Here is a 17,088-nt window from a genome sequence, read left to right as displayed (position 1 = left end):
GCACATGATCATCAAAAATTGCTGCATGTACCATATACTGAAAAGGCTATGGGGCCTGTAAACACTGACAATCGTGCTGAAGACAAGTACTCCAGAAATGGCTGCAAATGGCTATGGCTGTTCCAGTATAAAGTTCACTGGGATGATCCCTGGTATGGACGTATTGTTTTATGAGCAAAGACTAAACAGTTTGGGATTCTACACATTTGAGTTTAAAAGACTGAGAGGTGATCTCATTGAGACATGTGGAATTCTTAAAGGGCTTGACTGGATAAATGCTGAGAGGATGTTTCCCTTCATGGGAGAGTCTGAGATCAGGGGGCATAGTCTCAGAATTAAGCTGTGTCAATCTAATACTGAGATGAGGAAGAATTTCTTCTTTCAGAAAGTTGTCAACTTTTGAAACTCTTTGCCACAGAGAGCTGTGGGGCAGCCTTGTGAATATTTAAGACCAAGATAGATTCTTGATCAGCAGTGATATGGGTTATGGAGAAAGGGCAGAAAGTGAAAATGAGATATGTCTGATCAGCTATGATCTTACTGAATTTCAGAGTTGACTTGAGGGACCGAATGGCTTACTCCTGCTGCTATTTTCTTAAAAGAAAGTCACACACCCAATAAGTTGAAATATTGCCCAAGTTTGCCTGTGCACAATAATCAGGGCACATCCAACAGAGCCAATGATGACTATAACCTGTGAATTAATATTAAAAAGACTAGATCCTCAAGAGAAGTTTCAACAAGACTGAATCTACAGTTGATTGGTCAAAATCATTTCCAACTTGGCCAAGCCTCACAGTAGCAGAGCTCCTTACACTGTGTTATTAATTAGTCAAAGGCAATTGCAGATTGCAATTGGTGCTGATGGCCTGTCGAGGTAATGCGAGTTAATGTTTAGTCAGACAGCAAATGGACATTGGAAATCTTTGAATAAAGTTGAATTTCCTGATATGGAGATAGAAAATTCTAAAAAATGGTGAAGTTCCCAGTCTGAAAAAGCTTGAAGTGAAATACTCAGATCAAGCAGTGACACCCAGACAGCATGGGTATGAAAGACACTGCTACAATAAGGGAAATAAAGTGCCATGGTAGCAATTTAAAACAAAGTTGAGATCAAGGAATTGTGACACCAGAATTAACGTGATAAGCGGAAAATTTCAAAGATTAGGCAGACAAATTTTGATAAAAGAAGAAAATTAGCAAACTATTGAGTCCCCAGAAATTTTGAGGCATTTATTACTTCAACCAAGATAACAATGAAAGCATTTATAGTAAAACCAAAAATAATAGGATTTGTCCATGATGATACCATGAAAGCAGCAATGATTGTTATTTAGACCCCTAGGTGAGGGAAATAATCCAGGAAACAAAATCATCAAAGGAACAGGAATCATCTTATAAAGTTGCAAACAGTTGGAGTCACTGTAACAGTGATTAGAATGTGACTTGTCAATTAAAACCATAGACAACAGGATTCATTCAGTTAAATTGTAAGGAAGTGGTAATAATTTATTGAGGCTGTGATTAATGGGCTTCATCCAGAGAAGCTGTGATAAAGATGAAACTCATTCATTTACTCACAGAAGACAGAATCCTTCATTCCAAGTGCAGAAAATCCTCCAATGCAGCAGGACAGCATTGCTCTACTGCAGAATTAAGATCATTGAAGCAAGGAAAATAATTAAAGGGAGGTATCGCAAAAAAAACCCAACATTTCTAAGAAGATTTAATTTCAGAGATGGAGCAAATAGAATGCATTGTTTGATACATTCTTTCCAAATTGGGAGGCAATATTAATATTGATCCAGGTAATACTTTAATGACCCAGGTTCGAATCCCACTACAATGGATGATGGAATTTGAATTCAGTAAAAGAAATACAGAATTAATTGTCTAATGATGGCCATGATACATTGTCGACTGTCGGAAAAGAAAACATCCAGATTACTATTGTCCTCTAGGGAGGGAAGCTGCCATCCTGACTTGGTATGGCTGACATGTGACTCCAGATCCATAGCAATGAGGACAATTAGAGATGGCAATAAGTGTTGACCTAGCCAGCTACACTCTCATCCATGAAATGAATAAAATAAAAGGTACTAAATCAGAAACTGAACAAGTAAATATACTTTCTTATAAAATTTGAAAGATGGCTGATAATGTCACAGCTCCCCAAGGTGTCCAAGAAGTAACAGATAATTTTGAGAAAGTTCTGAAATCTTTGACAATACTTCACTCTCAAAAAAAAATTCAAAAGAGCAAGATTCAATGTAAGAATTCAGCACTCAGGGAATCAAAAGATAATTTCATCAATGATCTCTACATATTGTTAGAAAAATGTGACTATGGTTATTTAAAATCATAATTCATGATATACAGATTTCTTGCTGTAATTGCTGATGAGTCTGAGATTTATTACAGTGAAAAGGAAAGTTGATTGCAAAGAAAGCCATTCAGATGGTGAGTGAGAAACCAGTCAGCTTCCAGCACAGTTCAATTCTAAGAGGTGATCGCAAAAATCCATTCCATTCTTAACATATAAAACTCCTAAAGAGAGACATAAGAAACCAATGTAATTAGTAGGACAGATGCCACATACCAACTATCATTGTCAGCACGGTGAAGCAAGGAACATACAAACATACATACAGGAAATTCTTCTATAATGTGATGGTTGCATTATATTGCAACTGTTATAGTAAAATCGTGGCTTTAGTAACAGCAGGTAATGTATTGGTGATGTAATTGTGTTACAGCAATACACGTTTAAAAACAGTGTTTCCAATTCGTCAATTATGTAACAACAAATTTGCATTCACGAAATGTGCGTTGTAGCAGGAGGGAGGGCTTCAGATACCCAGACCTTTGGGATACCTTCTGGGGAAGGTTGGACCTGTATTTTGCACCTGAACTGGAAGGGCACAAATGTGGGAGATTTGCTCGTGTGATTCGGGGGTGTTTAAACTAGTTTTGCAGGGGGGGGCGCAGGGGGAGGATCAGAGCCACATGTCTGAGAGGGGGCCAATTGTAGATGGGGCAGTAGCAGGATGGATTGTATCTATTGGATTGTATCTATTGTTTCTCACGTGATGAAACAAAGGGATCGGTTAAAGTGCGTCTGCTTTAACGCAAGGAATGTCCGAAACAAAAGTGACGAGCTTAGAGCATGGATCAGTACTTGGGGCTACGATGTTGTGGCCATAACGGAGACGTGGGTTTCATGGGGCAGGAATGGTTGCTTGATGTTCCAGGGTTTAGAATGTTTAAAAAGAACAGGGAGGGTGGAAAAAGAGGAGGGGGTGTAGCATTGCTAATCAGAGAGTACATCACAGCTACAGAAACGAAAGGTTGTTGAGGAAGGTTTGTCTACTGAGTGGAAGTTAGGAACTGCAAGGAGCTGGGATACAGTCTTGACCAGATGAAGATTGATGAAGTTGATGTGCCGAAAATTTTGGAAAGCATTAAGATTGATAAGTCCCTAGGGTCAGACCAGATTTATCCTAGGCTGCTCCAAGAAGCGAGAAAGGAGGTTGCTAAGCAGCTGGCAAGGATATTTGCCTCCTCACTCTCCACGGGAGTCGTACCAGAGGATTGGAAGAAAGCGAATGTTGTTCCTCTTTTCAAGAAGGGTAAAAGGAAAATCCCTGGCAATTACAGACCAGTCAGTCTTATGTCTGTGGTCAGCAAAGTTTTGGAAAGAATTCTGAGGGATAGGATTTATGACTATTTGGCAAGGCATAGTGTGATTAAAGGCCGTCAGCATGGCTTTCTGAGGGGCAGGGCATGCCTCATAAATCTTATTGAGTGCTTTGAGGAGGTGACAAGACAGGTTGACGAAGGTCGAGCAGCGGATGTGGTGTATATGGACTTCAGCAAGGCATTTGTTAAGGTTCCTCATAGTAGGCTCATTCATAAAGTCAGGAAGTATGGGATACAGGGAGATTTGGCTGTCTGGATTCAAAATTGGCTGGCTGACAGAAGGCAGAGAGTGGTTGTAGATGGAAAACATTCTGCCTGGATGTCAGTGTTGAGTGAGGTCCCGCAGGGCTCTGTTCTTGGGCCTCTACTCTTTGTAGTTTTTTATAAATGACTTGGATGAGGAGGTTGAGGGGTGGGTTAGTAAATTTGCAGATGACACAAAGGTTGGAGGTGTCGTCGATGGTATAGAGGGCTACTACAGGCTGCAACGCACCATAAATAGGATGCAGAGCTGGGCTGAGAAATGGCAGATGGAGTTCAACCTGGATAAATGTGAAGTGATACATTTTGGAAGGTCGAACTCGAATGCTGAATATAGGATTAAAGACAGGATTCTTGGCAGTGTGGAGGAACAGAGGGATCTGGGTGTGCAAGTACATAGATCCCTCAAAGTTGCCAGCCTAGTGGTAGGGTTGTTAAGAAAGCATATGGTGTTTTGGCTTTCATTAACAGGCGCATCGAGTTTAAGAGCTGCGAGGTTTTGCCACAGAACTACAAGTCCCTGTTGAAACCACACTTGGAATATTGTATCCTTTCTGGTCACCCTACTTTAGAAAAGATACAGAGGCTTTGGAGAGGATGCAAAGAAGGTTTACCAAGATGCTGCCTGGACTGGAGGGCTTGCCTTATGAAAAAAGGTTGAATAAGTTCGGACTTTTCTTTCTGATCAAGGTATACAAGATAATGAGAGGAATAGATAGAGACAATAGCCAGAGACTTTTCCCCATGAATATGCACATGGATAACAGTGAGTTGAGGGGTGAGTTAAGTTATTATATTTTACATTAGGATTAAACCTCGGCCCAACATCATGCGCCTAAAGGCCTGTTCTGTGCTGTACTTTTCTATGTTCTATTTTCGAACCTCTATGTACTTACAAATCAGGAGTAGGAGTAGGTCATGTGGACACTTGAGCCTGCTCTGCATTCAATAAGATCATGGCCAATCCAATTATTACCTAAATCTATATTCCTGCCTACCCCTCATAACAGAGAACACATTGGTTAATAAGAATCTATTACCTCTGCCCTAAAAATATTCACGGACTCTGCTTCCACTATCTTTTCAGGGAGACAGTTCCAAAGACTTTCAAAAAGCTCTGACAGAAATCATTTTCTATAATCTATGTTTTAAATACGGGACTCCTGATTTTTAAATTTGGCAACCATACATTCCATCCGTTCATCAAATTCACTGATATAAATTTCAAACAGTTGCATTACCCGCACCTCACTTATAATTTCTTGGCAACTTGAAAAAAACCCATTTCCAACCGATCTCTGCTTCCTGTTACCCGCCAATCTGCCATCTATGCCAATTTGCTCCTCGCTTCAACCATAGGCTTTAAATTTCCAATATATCCTTTGATGTAGCAGTTTATCAATTGCTTACTGAAAAACTAACTACAGCAATTAAGCAACGTGCCTCCACCAATTTTACTTTATCCACAGTATGTCTTACCTCATCATTGAATGCCAATACGTTAGTGAAAAATGATTTCTCTTTTAAAAATCCATCTTGACTTTGTCTGACCCCTTGAACTTATCCAAGTGCCCTGCTATAATCTCTTTTGTACTAGCTTCTAACATCTTCTCAGGGACAGATATTTATCTAACTGGCTTGTAGCTTTTTGCCTCCCTTCCTTTTTGAATAAAAGAATTATGTTCACTCTCTTCCCGTCTATTGGGAACATTCATAAATCAAGACAAATTTGCAAAATTAAAGCTAATGCATCAATAAGCCACTATTTTAAATCTCCTAGACAAAGGCAATTTATCGAATACCACTTAATTGATGACTGTGATTTTCCTGAGTTCCTCTTTCCCTTCCATTTCATGATTCCTGAAAAAAACCTTCAGGGCAAGTGCAATTCTCAAGTATTTAAAAAAGGATATTTTTCTGAAAAACAAAAGGTCAGTTTTGGCAAATGTGATGAAGTAGGACACAGCAACTGAGCAATAAACATTAAATAGTTACTCTTCAAAAAGATTTAGGAAATAGAACAAACTATAATCATAAATAAGCCAAAACTATTTCTAGGCGAAATCGGTGATCTAGACTGAACTTATTTTGCAAGAAGATCTTTGTGCCAATGGACATCACATCAGTTCTAAACTTGATATAAAGGCAATTGTCACAATATTGACAGATAATGTCATAGTTTGGGCAATTGAACAAAAACATTTTACAACTTGCAGCGATGAACTGCATGGTCCAGGTGATATTGAACTTAAGATTTAATGTATGGTTTCAAACAACTCTCTTTCAAAAGGTTTATCAGATAGTGGGTGACTTATCTTTTTTTCACAATCAGAAGTTGTCACTCTTGAGCATATTTTGACCTGAATCTCATTCAAATGGAAGAAAGAGTAACATTAGATAAAGTTAAAAAAATTTTTTAAGGAAGAGCCAGTCATGGAGCAACTGCTAGAAATCAGCCATACATGAAATAACAGGTCAAACAATGTTCTGTTAGTGTACAGCCTGTCATGTAACAATCAGTCAAAGATAACAGGTGAAAATTTTCATTGGGCTCCTTATGAGATCCTAAACAGAAGACAAATTCTTCAAGGTTAACTTTTCGTACTAGAAAATTATTACATATTGACAACAACTTGGAAAAACTTTTACTATACTAGATGAGCAGAAATATTTTTCTCTGTCATAAACGTAGCCGAATATTCAGATTGCAAAAATACACTGACTCATGTAACCAATGAGAAGAACCTTCCAGTTGAGGTCATTGAGGGATCTTGAATTGAGATAAATCAGATTTCAATACAGATTTATGAACAAATAGGAATGATAGATTCAAATCTGATATGAGCACAAGTTCAAGAAGAACATTAGCACTGCTGCCTCACAGCGCCTGACACCCATGTTCAATTCCCGCCTCAGGCGACTGACTGTGTGGAGTTTGCACATTCTCCCCGTGTCTGCGTGGGTTTCCTCCGGGTGCTCCGGTTTCCTCCCACAGTCCAAAGATGTGCAGGTCAGGTGAATTGGCCATGCTAAAAATTGCCCGTAGTGTTAGGTAAGGGGTAAATGTAGGGGTATGGGTGGGTTGCGCTTCGGCGGGGCGGTGTGGACTTGTTGGGCCGAAGGGCCTGTTTCCACACTGTAAGTAATCTAATCGAAATTTCATTTCTTTAGCATTTCAGCATTTCATTTTAGCATTGAGTACCAATGCTGAAGATCATGCCAAAGAAAAGGCAACCTTGAAATAATACAATTGAGAAAGTGAATGTTTGGTTTCACAAATACTACAATCACTAAAAGTATCCAAATTAAACAACAAGTAGAGACATAGAATCTGTGCTTGCCAACATGGATTTACCAGCAGAGTGAGAATAAATATTTGTTCTTATGAATCAAAAATGTGGTGCATACAGCTCCATGGAAGCCAATAATGAGAAGGGACAATCAAAATCCAAAGATTCAGGAAATAGTGAGGAAGCAATTGTGTGATTCAAAGATCCAGCATAGCACAAAGAAGAAAGTGTCTGTTTCAACAGAACAGCCAGCCTTCACAGAACAGATTCCTGAGATTAATAGACAACTTAAAGAGACTTACAGACCTCAAACTGCAAAAAAAATCAAAACAAATTTAAATCTAGAGACCTATCAGTATTCCAAGTCCCAAGAGAGTACATACTGAGAGAATAGTGAAACCTCCAGACCACCAGAATCTGTGAAGTCTAGGACTCGGGGAAAAATGGGATAGTTCAAAAGTAATTACATAAACCGGTGTATAAATCTGCAGAGTAGGAAAGACTTGAGTGAAAACGTAAAAGATTTTAAGTGACTGGAAGGGTAAATACTGATGAGAGCATTAGAGGCTGAGGTGTGATGCTTATAGATGCTATAAAAACATGAGGGTTATGGATAAGGTAAACAGACAAGGTCATTTTCTCCAAGTTAGGCGAGTCCAAAACTAGAGGGAATTGGTTTAGGGTGAGAAGTGGAAGATTTAATAGAGACCTAAGGGGCAACATTTTAACCCAGAAGGTGGTATGTGTGTATGGAATGAATTGCTAAAAGTAGTGGTGGAGGCTGGTACAGTTACATTTAAGAGACATCTGGATGGGTATATGAATCAGAAGGGTTTGGAGGGACATGGGCTAAATGCTGGCAAATGAGACTAGGTTTATTTAGAATATTTGGTCAGTATGGATATGTTGGATCAAGGGTCTGTTTCCGTCCTGAACATCTCTATGACTCTCTGACTCTTAAACTGAGAAGTTCCATTGTTTCCTTCACTATACTTGAGGTTCCAGTTGTCAAAAACGTAATGATTTCAGCACCTGTCGTTTCTTGTGAAAAATGGGTATGTAATGTCTTGCATGACTTGTGCTTATTACGAATGGATCAGCATCTGTGTAATGTTACTATAAATAACACTGTTACATTAATGCCCAAATTACAGCTGCTACATTAGGTTCCAGGAGGGAAACACATTTTTCAGTTTCACACCCTTCTGTTTTTATTTAAAATTCTTGATGTACTTTTGAAATCTCAGGATCATTCTGTTATTATTTCTTTTTTCCTCCTTCTTCACAAAATTTAGTTGTCATGTTTCAATGTTGGTTTCTAAGATTTTAAAATTGAATTTGCAGCTTACCTTGAGCAACAACTTTCCCAATCTGAATTGTTTCGGGCTGTTCCATCATTCAGTTAATTGTTAATTTTATTTCCATCCAATTGGGAAGTGAATTAGGCTCCACTTGGCATTATATGAATTTACTGGAATGATTATGGTAGGAGGCAAGTGGCTATTAAGCAAGATTGTTGTTTAAACCAATTGGTTTAACCATCCCTTGTTACTCGCTCTGACCAATGTATCATTTGTTCTTCATGTGTGCCCCACAGGGCATTGGTGGTCAGTGAATATCCTCAAGGTAGTGTATGAGCTCTTCCAAATTCCAAATTGCTGACGCATAACATCAAAGTCAAGGCTATACAAGAGAACAGACCAGAAACCTCATTCTTACCACTTGTGTGGCATCACACAACCACAGTGGCTCCTTTCTATATTTGGCACAAATCATTTGTTTATGAACATCAATAATATAGTTTCATAAGCAGTGTTATGTTATTATTGATTTTGTTTGATAAATAAAGAGGCTAAATAAGTATGAAATTCTCAGAAGTAGATGGGCAGGATGATTTTATAACACAAATTAGGGTGGCATGGTGGCCAAGTGGCTAGCACTGCGACCTCATAACACCAGCGACTTGGATTCAATTCCAACCTCAGCTGACTGTGTGTGGAGTTTGCGCATTTTCCTTATGGTCTGTTTCCTCCCACAGTGCAATGATATGCGGATTGGGTGGATTGGCCATGTAAAATTGCCCATAGTGTGCAGGAATGTGTAGGCTGGGTGAGTTGGCTGTGATGGAAGCATTGATAGGGGTGTGGGTCTGGGTGGGATGCTCTTCAGAGGAGCAGCATGCACTTGATGGGCCAAATGACCTGTTTCCACACTGTAAGGATGCTACAAATCCAATGTGATGAATAAGGAAGTCACCTTGGTGAACAAGGGAGTCAAATTGTCTCAGGTGTAGGTAGGAAAGTGGAGTTGACTCCATTATAATATTAGCAAAGTTCCCTCAGGGAGTTGAATGGTCTACTTCTGTTTCAAATTCATATTTTTTTGTGCAAATAAACTGCTCTTCTGTTATAGTAATTATTTTAATATGACAATGTCAAATCTATTGTTTATGAAATGGGTTAATAATTTATATAAATTATATGTAAAACATGTTATGTATGAAAAACATCCAAATGCATTATATTTAGTAACAAGAAAAAAACTGCAAAATATTTACAATTTACATTGGCACATACTCAAGCTTATTGGGTGCGTGAGAACAGCTCATTCCACATATGGTCTTGCCATGGCTCTGCATGGCTGAATCAGCAGCACTTTCTGCCTAAAAGGTGGACAAATGAAAATGTTTGAGAATCTCTGTTGTATGTGACTCTAGTCCCACATCAAACATTGTTAATGGTGTCATGGTGAGGTCTCATAAGTTCCTTTGCTGTATCAAAGTATAGTATAGTAAAAGTAAAGCCAGCTGATGACTTTACAAGTCAAATGGGTAAGCCATGTGAGAGACATAACCTTTCAATCAATGGCAAACTCTGCTGTGTCTCCAAGAATGTATTGCGTTGGAATAACTGTGGGCCCACTTCTGCCAGAATCACTGCCTGGAATTATTTTCTTAGGCCAGTTTAGAGAACAGTCAGTGTCAGCCTATGTTCCATAACTGCTGGCCTCACATCAAATTCCATAACCATCATTAGCGCCTGTGGAAAAATAAAGGTAGAATTTCCATGAACGTTCCACAATGTCTTCTGCACTTTGCAAGGAACACCTGTAAATTCCTAACTTTAATTGGAGTAAATTGCTATTTAGTTATTTAAATTATGTTTTATAATTGAGGCAAATCCATTAAAAGGCAGATATGGATTTACTTCAAATAACTGAAATTGAGTTTCTTTAGAATAATATCAGTATTTTTCTTTTACAAATGGCAGATCATGCATCGCACTGATTCACTGAATACTTTAGGGTAGAAGGGAAAGCAAATTTTCTTCACAGACTTTTGCAATTCAATGCCAACTCATGTAATGAAAGTGAAATAAAGAGAAGGAGATAAAGCAAAGGAAAGAAAGATGAAATTAGGAAGAGAGAAAAAAGAGACAGAAAGTAATCATAATATATATATTTAAAATTTACTTTTTCTAAAGATTCCAGTAAGAATTAAACTTTGAAGGAGAGTGACTCCACTTTTGTTAATTGTTAATTTTCACTTCTAGTGAGCTTGAGGTTTAGTACTTGAGTCTTATTATACTGTTAACAATTTTTTGCATGGATAATCCACAACCTTCTCTGCTGAATCAGATAAATCTTATGCTGTTCGATATACTTGGATACCAAGCATCTAGAGAAGCATTTGAAGGAGCAGGTCACCCAGAAAGCAATTTCCTGATTTCCCTGTTTAAGACATAGGAGCGGAATTAAGGCCATTCGGCCCATCGAGTCCACTCCGCCATTCAATCATGGCTGATGGGCATTTCAACTCCACTTACCCGCATTCTCCCCAATTCCTTGTGACATCAAGAATTTATCAATCTCTGCCTTGAAGATATTTAGCGTCCTAACCTCCCCTGCACTCTGCAGCAATGAATTCCACAGGCCCACCAGTCTCTGGCTGAAGAAATGTCTCCGCATTCCTGTTCTGAATTTACCCCCTCTCATTCTAAGGCTGTGTCCACAGGTCCTAGTCTCCTCGCCTAACGGAAACAATTTCCTAGCGTCCACCCTTTCCAAGCCATGTATTATCTTGTAAGTTTATACATGGCTTGGAAAGGGTGGATGCTAGGAAATTGTTTCCATTTGACTGTGCATGTTTGGTAACTGGAAATAACTGTGCAATTTATTCTTTAATTCCAGTAAACTCTTTTTATTCTTTCGTGGGATGTGGGCATGCTAGTATTTATTGCCCATCCCTAGTTCCCTTGAGAAGGTGGTAGCCATTTGAACCATGTGCTGTAAGGTTACCCATAATGCCTCAGTGAGTGAGTTCTATGATTTTGACCCAGTGACAGTGAAGGAACAACGAAAATGTTCCAAATCAGCATGGTGAGTGACTTGGAGAAGAATTTGCAGCTGGTGATGTTTCATGTACCTGCTGCCGTTGTCCTTCTAGATGAAAGTGGTCATGGGGTTGGAAGGCACTGTCTAAGGTTTTTTGTCGTATTTCTGCAGCATATCATGTAAATAGTACCCACTGCTGTTATTGAGTGTTGGTGGTTGTGGAGGGTGTGGATGTTTGTGGATGTGGTGTCAATCAAGCAGGATGCTTTGAACTGGATGTTGTCAAGATTCTTGAGTACTGTAGGAGCTGCACCCATCAGGCAAATGGGGAGTATTCTATCACACTCTGACTTGTGCTTTGTAGATGATAAACAGACTTTAGGGAGTCAGGAGGTGAATTACTCGCTGCAGTATTCCTAGCCTCTGACCTGCTCTTGTAGGCATTGTCTATGTGGTGAGTTTAGTTGAGTTTCCAGTCAATGGTAACCCCCAGATTCAGTGATGGTACTACCATTGAATGATTTTATAACACATATCAGGGTAGCATGATAGCCCACTGGCTAGCAGTGAATGGCAGTGGTTAGATAGTCTTTTATTGGGGACGTTTATAGTCTGGCATTTGTATTGTTTGAATGTTACTTGTCACTTCTTAGCCCAAGCCTGGATATTGTCCAGATCTTGTTGCATTTGAACATTGACTGCTTTGGTATGTAAGAAGTCGCGAATAGTGCTAAACATTGTGCAATCATCAGCAAACATCCCCACTTCTGACCTTACGATGGAGGGAAAGTTACACTTTTTTTATTGGGAAGTTCTGGCTATTAGTCTAAATATTTGGCTTGATTTTCTTATTTTTTAGCTAAATGTTATGATGTGAGAGTTTCATGGCACCTGTTCCATCGTGGCTCACGGCAACTTTTCTTATGCTCCTGAATTAGGCACTGCACCTCAGATAGTGCTGATGGAATATTCTCACAGAGAAAATAGACCAAAAGTGAAAGCTCATACCTTGATTTGCAGAAAAGGACTTAATGTGCTGGTAGATGAGGTTGCTGTGAGAGGAGTTGCTGGTGAAGGGGGCCACACTTCCAGACCCTGCCAGCCTGAACCCAGATAGCGGTTCAGACTATTAACCTGTCTCACATTAACCAAAATGTCCAGCATTGCAAGAATGTCAATGACATGCTGCACTCCACATGCATCATCAAACTCTTTCCCTTTGTGTTTCCTTTATTTAGAAATGCAAACATGTCTGCAGTCCTCTCAAAGATTTCTCTTGCCGGGAAACTTTGATAATGGTTTCATTTCCCAAATTATTTTCCTCTTTCAATCATTTTACTTGCTTGTGGGTCAAAGTTGTGTGACCTTTCACAATTTCATTGAATAACATTCTTCATGTCTGGACACACTCGAACGTTATGAATTCAGGAATGTTGGAAAATGATCATTGATTGCATTGATCCATGGGCTGGGGATACAGGGTCATGGTAGAACCCTGATCCAAAGGGCTTTCATCCCATTTTGGTTCAATTGAAATTCCCTGTCGCATCATTCATCTCATTGTGAGTGTTTTTGGTCTACTTTGGGAATTTTACCAAGAATAAAACATAATTGGCCCAGCTAAGAACATGCATTGGACTTGAAGTAAGGCTCAAAATTAAATAGGGCTCCAAATGGATTGATGATAGTTTAATTCAAAATCTTTTGCTTCATAAGGAACAACACAAAGAACTCGTCTAAATTTTTTCAAGTATTCTGTCTGCTCAGTCAAGTGAAGACACATAGCAGAAATTGGTGACCCTGAGTAGCAGTCATTCTCATATCAAGGGATGCCCAATATCAATGATGATAAGGATGATAAATATCCTGCAAACATGTTTGTCTACGGACAGTCAAAGTAAAAGTATTGATTTAACTTGTGTTGTCACATATCCTGAGATACAGCGAAAAGTATTGTTTTATATGCGAATCAGAAAATCATACCTTGCATAAGTACATCAAGAACAGAATACAGAATACAGTGTTACAGCTACAGAGAAAGTGCAGAGAAAGATCAACTCTAATATAGGAAAGGTCCATTCATAAGTCTGAAAAAGCAGGGGAGAAGATGTTCTTAAATCCTTTGATATGTGTATTCAAACTTTCATACCTTCTGCCCAATGGAAGAAGGTGGAGAGTATAACTGGGATGGAAAGGGGTCTTTGAATATGTTGGCTTCTTTTCCAAGGCAGCCGGACATTTAGATGGAGTCAGTGGAAGGAAGGCTCGTTCATGTGATGGGTAGGGCTGTGTTCACAATTATCTGTATTTTCTTGGGTAGAGCAGATGCCGTACCAGGCTGTGATGCATTTGGATAGGGTGCTTTCTATGGTGCATCTATAAAAAATTGGTAAGAGCCATTGTGGACATTCCAAATTTATTTAGCCTTAGCTTTGGTGTGCTTTTTTGACTGTAGCACGGATAGATGGACTAGGATAGATTGTTAGGTAAAAACAATGATTGCAGATTTCCTGATGAAGGGCTTTTGCCCGAAACGTCGATTTTACTGCTCCTCGGATGCTGCCTGAACTGCTGTGCTCTTCCAGCACCACTAATCCAGAAATAGGATAGATTGTTAGTGATATTTATTGCTAGGAACCTGAAGCTCTCAACTACCTCTACCCCAGCACCATAGATACAGAAGCACCATTGATAAAAATTGTTGGCCAGGGTAAGGAGATCTTTCTTTCAGAAATGAGGTGAAATTTTTGACTACACCTTCAGTGCACTAGCATGGAATGCATTTCAAATAAAAACAAAAAAAACTGTGGTTGCTGGAAATCAGAAACAGAAATTGCATAAATCATCTGTGGAGAGAAATCAGAGTTATTTTTAGTTCTTTTTTTTTCATGGTTGCTTGATTTTTTGTTTTTCCAGAACTCCAATTTGCTTATTGTTTCTTAATCTGGCAAGAGCGACCATATACCATTTCCAAGTTTTAAAGGAGAAATTCTTTGTCAGTTTTGCCCCTTAATCCAAAATGTTATGAATAAAGCTATTGTTAGAGTTGATGTTTTTTTCAGTCACCAACTGTTACCAGTTTAGAACTGCTCACAATCTGGCAACTTACTTTATGTATTGCTTTCCCTCAACCACCATTGAAATCAGGAACTTTACAACATTACCACATTTTCTAATTTCACATAAAAAACCTGAGTGTCAATGGCTGGCATTTCTCAAATATACCTGAAAAGGTGGAGATAATGAGGTAGATTTTAGGTTTCATGACTGAAAAAAAGAAACTAATAGCAGCAAATCAATTGGTCTTTATATAGCCGAACTAACTTCCTTTTGAAATAGATGGAAAAAATGGCTAAGTGATTCAAAGAACAAAGAAAATTGCAGGTCTTTGGCTCTCCAAGCCTGTGCCGATCCAGATCCTCTATCTAGACCTGTCACCTATTTTCTAAGGGTCTGTAACCCTCTGTTCCCTGCCCATTCATGTATCTGTCTAGATATATCTTAAATTACGCTATCTTGCCACCTCTGCGACCTCCGCTGGCAACGCATTCCAGACACCTGCCACCCTTTGTGTAAAGAACTTTCCACGCATATCCCCCTTAAACTTTTCCCCTCACACTTTGAGCTCATGACCCCAAGTAATTGAATCCCCCACTCGAGGATAAAGCTTCTTTCTATTCACCTTGTCTATACCTCTCATGATTTTGTAGATCCTAATCAGGTCCCCGCTCAACCTCCATCTTGCTAACTAAAATAATCCTAATCTACTCAACCTCTCTTTACAGCTGGCATCTTCCATACCAGGCAACATCCTGGTGGACCACCTCTGCACCCTCTCCAAAGTATCCACATTCTTTTGGTAATGCAACAACCAGGACTTTATACAGTATTCCAAATTTGGCCAATCCAAAGTCTTCTACAACTGTAACATGACCTGCCAACTCTTGTACTCAATTCCTCATTCAATTGAAGGAAAGCATGCTGAATGCCTTCTTGACCATTCTATCGACCTGTGTTGCCACCTTCAGGAAACAAACCACCTGAACATCCAGATCTCTCTACACATCGATTTTCCCCAGGACTTTTCCATTTACTGTATAGTTCGCTCTTGAATTGGATCTTCCAAAATGCATCACCTCACATTTGCCTGGATTGAACTCCATCTGCCATTTCTCCACCCCACTCTCCAATCTAGCTATATTCTGTGACAGTCCCCTTCACTATCTGCTACTCCACCAACCTTAGCGTCATTTGTAAATTTGCTAATCAGACCACCTGTACCTTCCTCCACATTATTCATGTATATCACAAACAACAGTGGTCCCAACACAAGTACCTGTGGAACACCACTGGTCCCAATTTTCCATTATGAGAAACCCCCTTCCATTATTACTCTCTGTCTCTTGTTGCCCAGCCAGTTCTTTATCCATCTAGTTAGTACACCCTGGACACCATGTGGCTTCACCTTCTCCATCAGCCTACCTCAATGTCTTACTGAAGTCCATGTACATGTACGTGCTGTGCTTTTCCAGCAGCACTCTAATCTAGACACATGACATCTACAGCCCTTCCTTCATCAATTCTTCAAAGAATTCTATTAAGTTGGTAAGACATGAATTTCTCAGCACAAAACCATGTTGCCTATCACTGATAAGCCCATTTTCTTCCAAAAGGAAATAGATCCTGTCCCTCAGTATCTTCTCTGGCAGCTTTCCTACCGCTGATGTCAGGCTCACTGGTTTATAATCACCTGAATTTTCCCTGCTTCCCTTCTTAAACAAGGGGACAACATTAGCAACTCTCCAGTCCTCCGGGACCTCACCCATGTTCAAGGACACAACAAAGATATCTATTCAGGCCCCAGCTATTTCCTCTCTCGATTCCCTCAGTAACCTGGGATAGATCCCATCCGGATCTGGGGTCTAGTCCACCTTAATGTCTTTTAGAATACCCAACACTTCCTCACTCCTTATGCCGACTTGGCCAACAGTAATCAAACATCTATCCCTAACCTCAACATCTGTCACGCCCCTCTCCTCGGTGAATGCCAAAGCAAAATACTTGTTAAGAATCTCACCTGTTTCCTCTGACTCCGCACATAACTTTTCTCCTTTGTCCTTGAGGATTGAGTAACCCTTTCTCTAGTTACCTGCTTGCTCATTATATATGAATAAAAGGCTTTGGGATTTTCCTTAACCCTGTTTGCTAAAGATACCTCATGAACCTTTTCAGCCTTCTTAATTCCTCATTTCAGATAGGTCCTACATTCCCAATATTTTTCCAAAGCTTCGCCTGTCTTCAGTTGCCTCGACCTCATGTATACTTCCTTTCTCCTTTTAGCATTTCCACCAGTTTTCTGCTTAAAATCTATCATATTATGTAATCTTCAGGGGGTTTTAGATCTCTATTTCTGAAATATTATTTTCTTTTAATTTTCAATGAAACATAATTGCGTTATCAAGTATAATTTGCATCTGATTACCTACAAAAGAAACATGGAAATTTC

The 17,088-nt window shown here is 39.3% G+C and overlaps 1 long non-coding RNA gene across 1 annotated transcript in view; it reads right to left on the bottom strand.

Moving 5' to 3' along the window:
- The window catches only part of LOC122555376, a 49,382-nt gene extending 40,719 nt beyond the window's left edge, over positions 1–8,663 (bottom strand). Inside the window, exon 1 of the long non-coding RNA XR_006313253.1 lies at positions 8,600–8,663. This is a non-coding gene — a long non-coding RNA (uncharacterized LOC122555376). The remainder of the gene's footprint in view (positions 1–8,599) is intronic.
- Between the last annotated feature and the right edge of the window lie 8,425 nt (positions 8,664–17,088).

The sequence above is a fragment of the Chiloscyllium plagiosum genome, chromosome 1, assembly GCF_004010195.1.
Source record: "Chiloscyllium plagiosum isolate BGI_BamShark_2017 chromosome 1, ASM401019v2, whole genome shotgun sequence".
Lineage (NCBI taxonomy): Eukaryota > Metazoa > Chordata > Chondrichthyes > Orectolobiformes > Hemiscylliidae > Chiloscyllium > Chiloscyllium plagiosum.
Note: the sequence above shows the minus strand (reverse complement) of the source record. Positions and strands in the feature narration are given on the sequence as shown.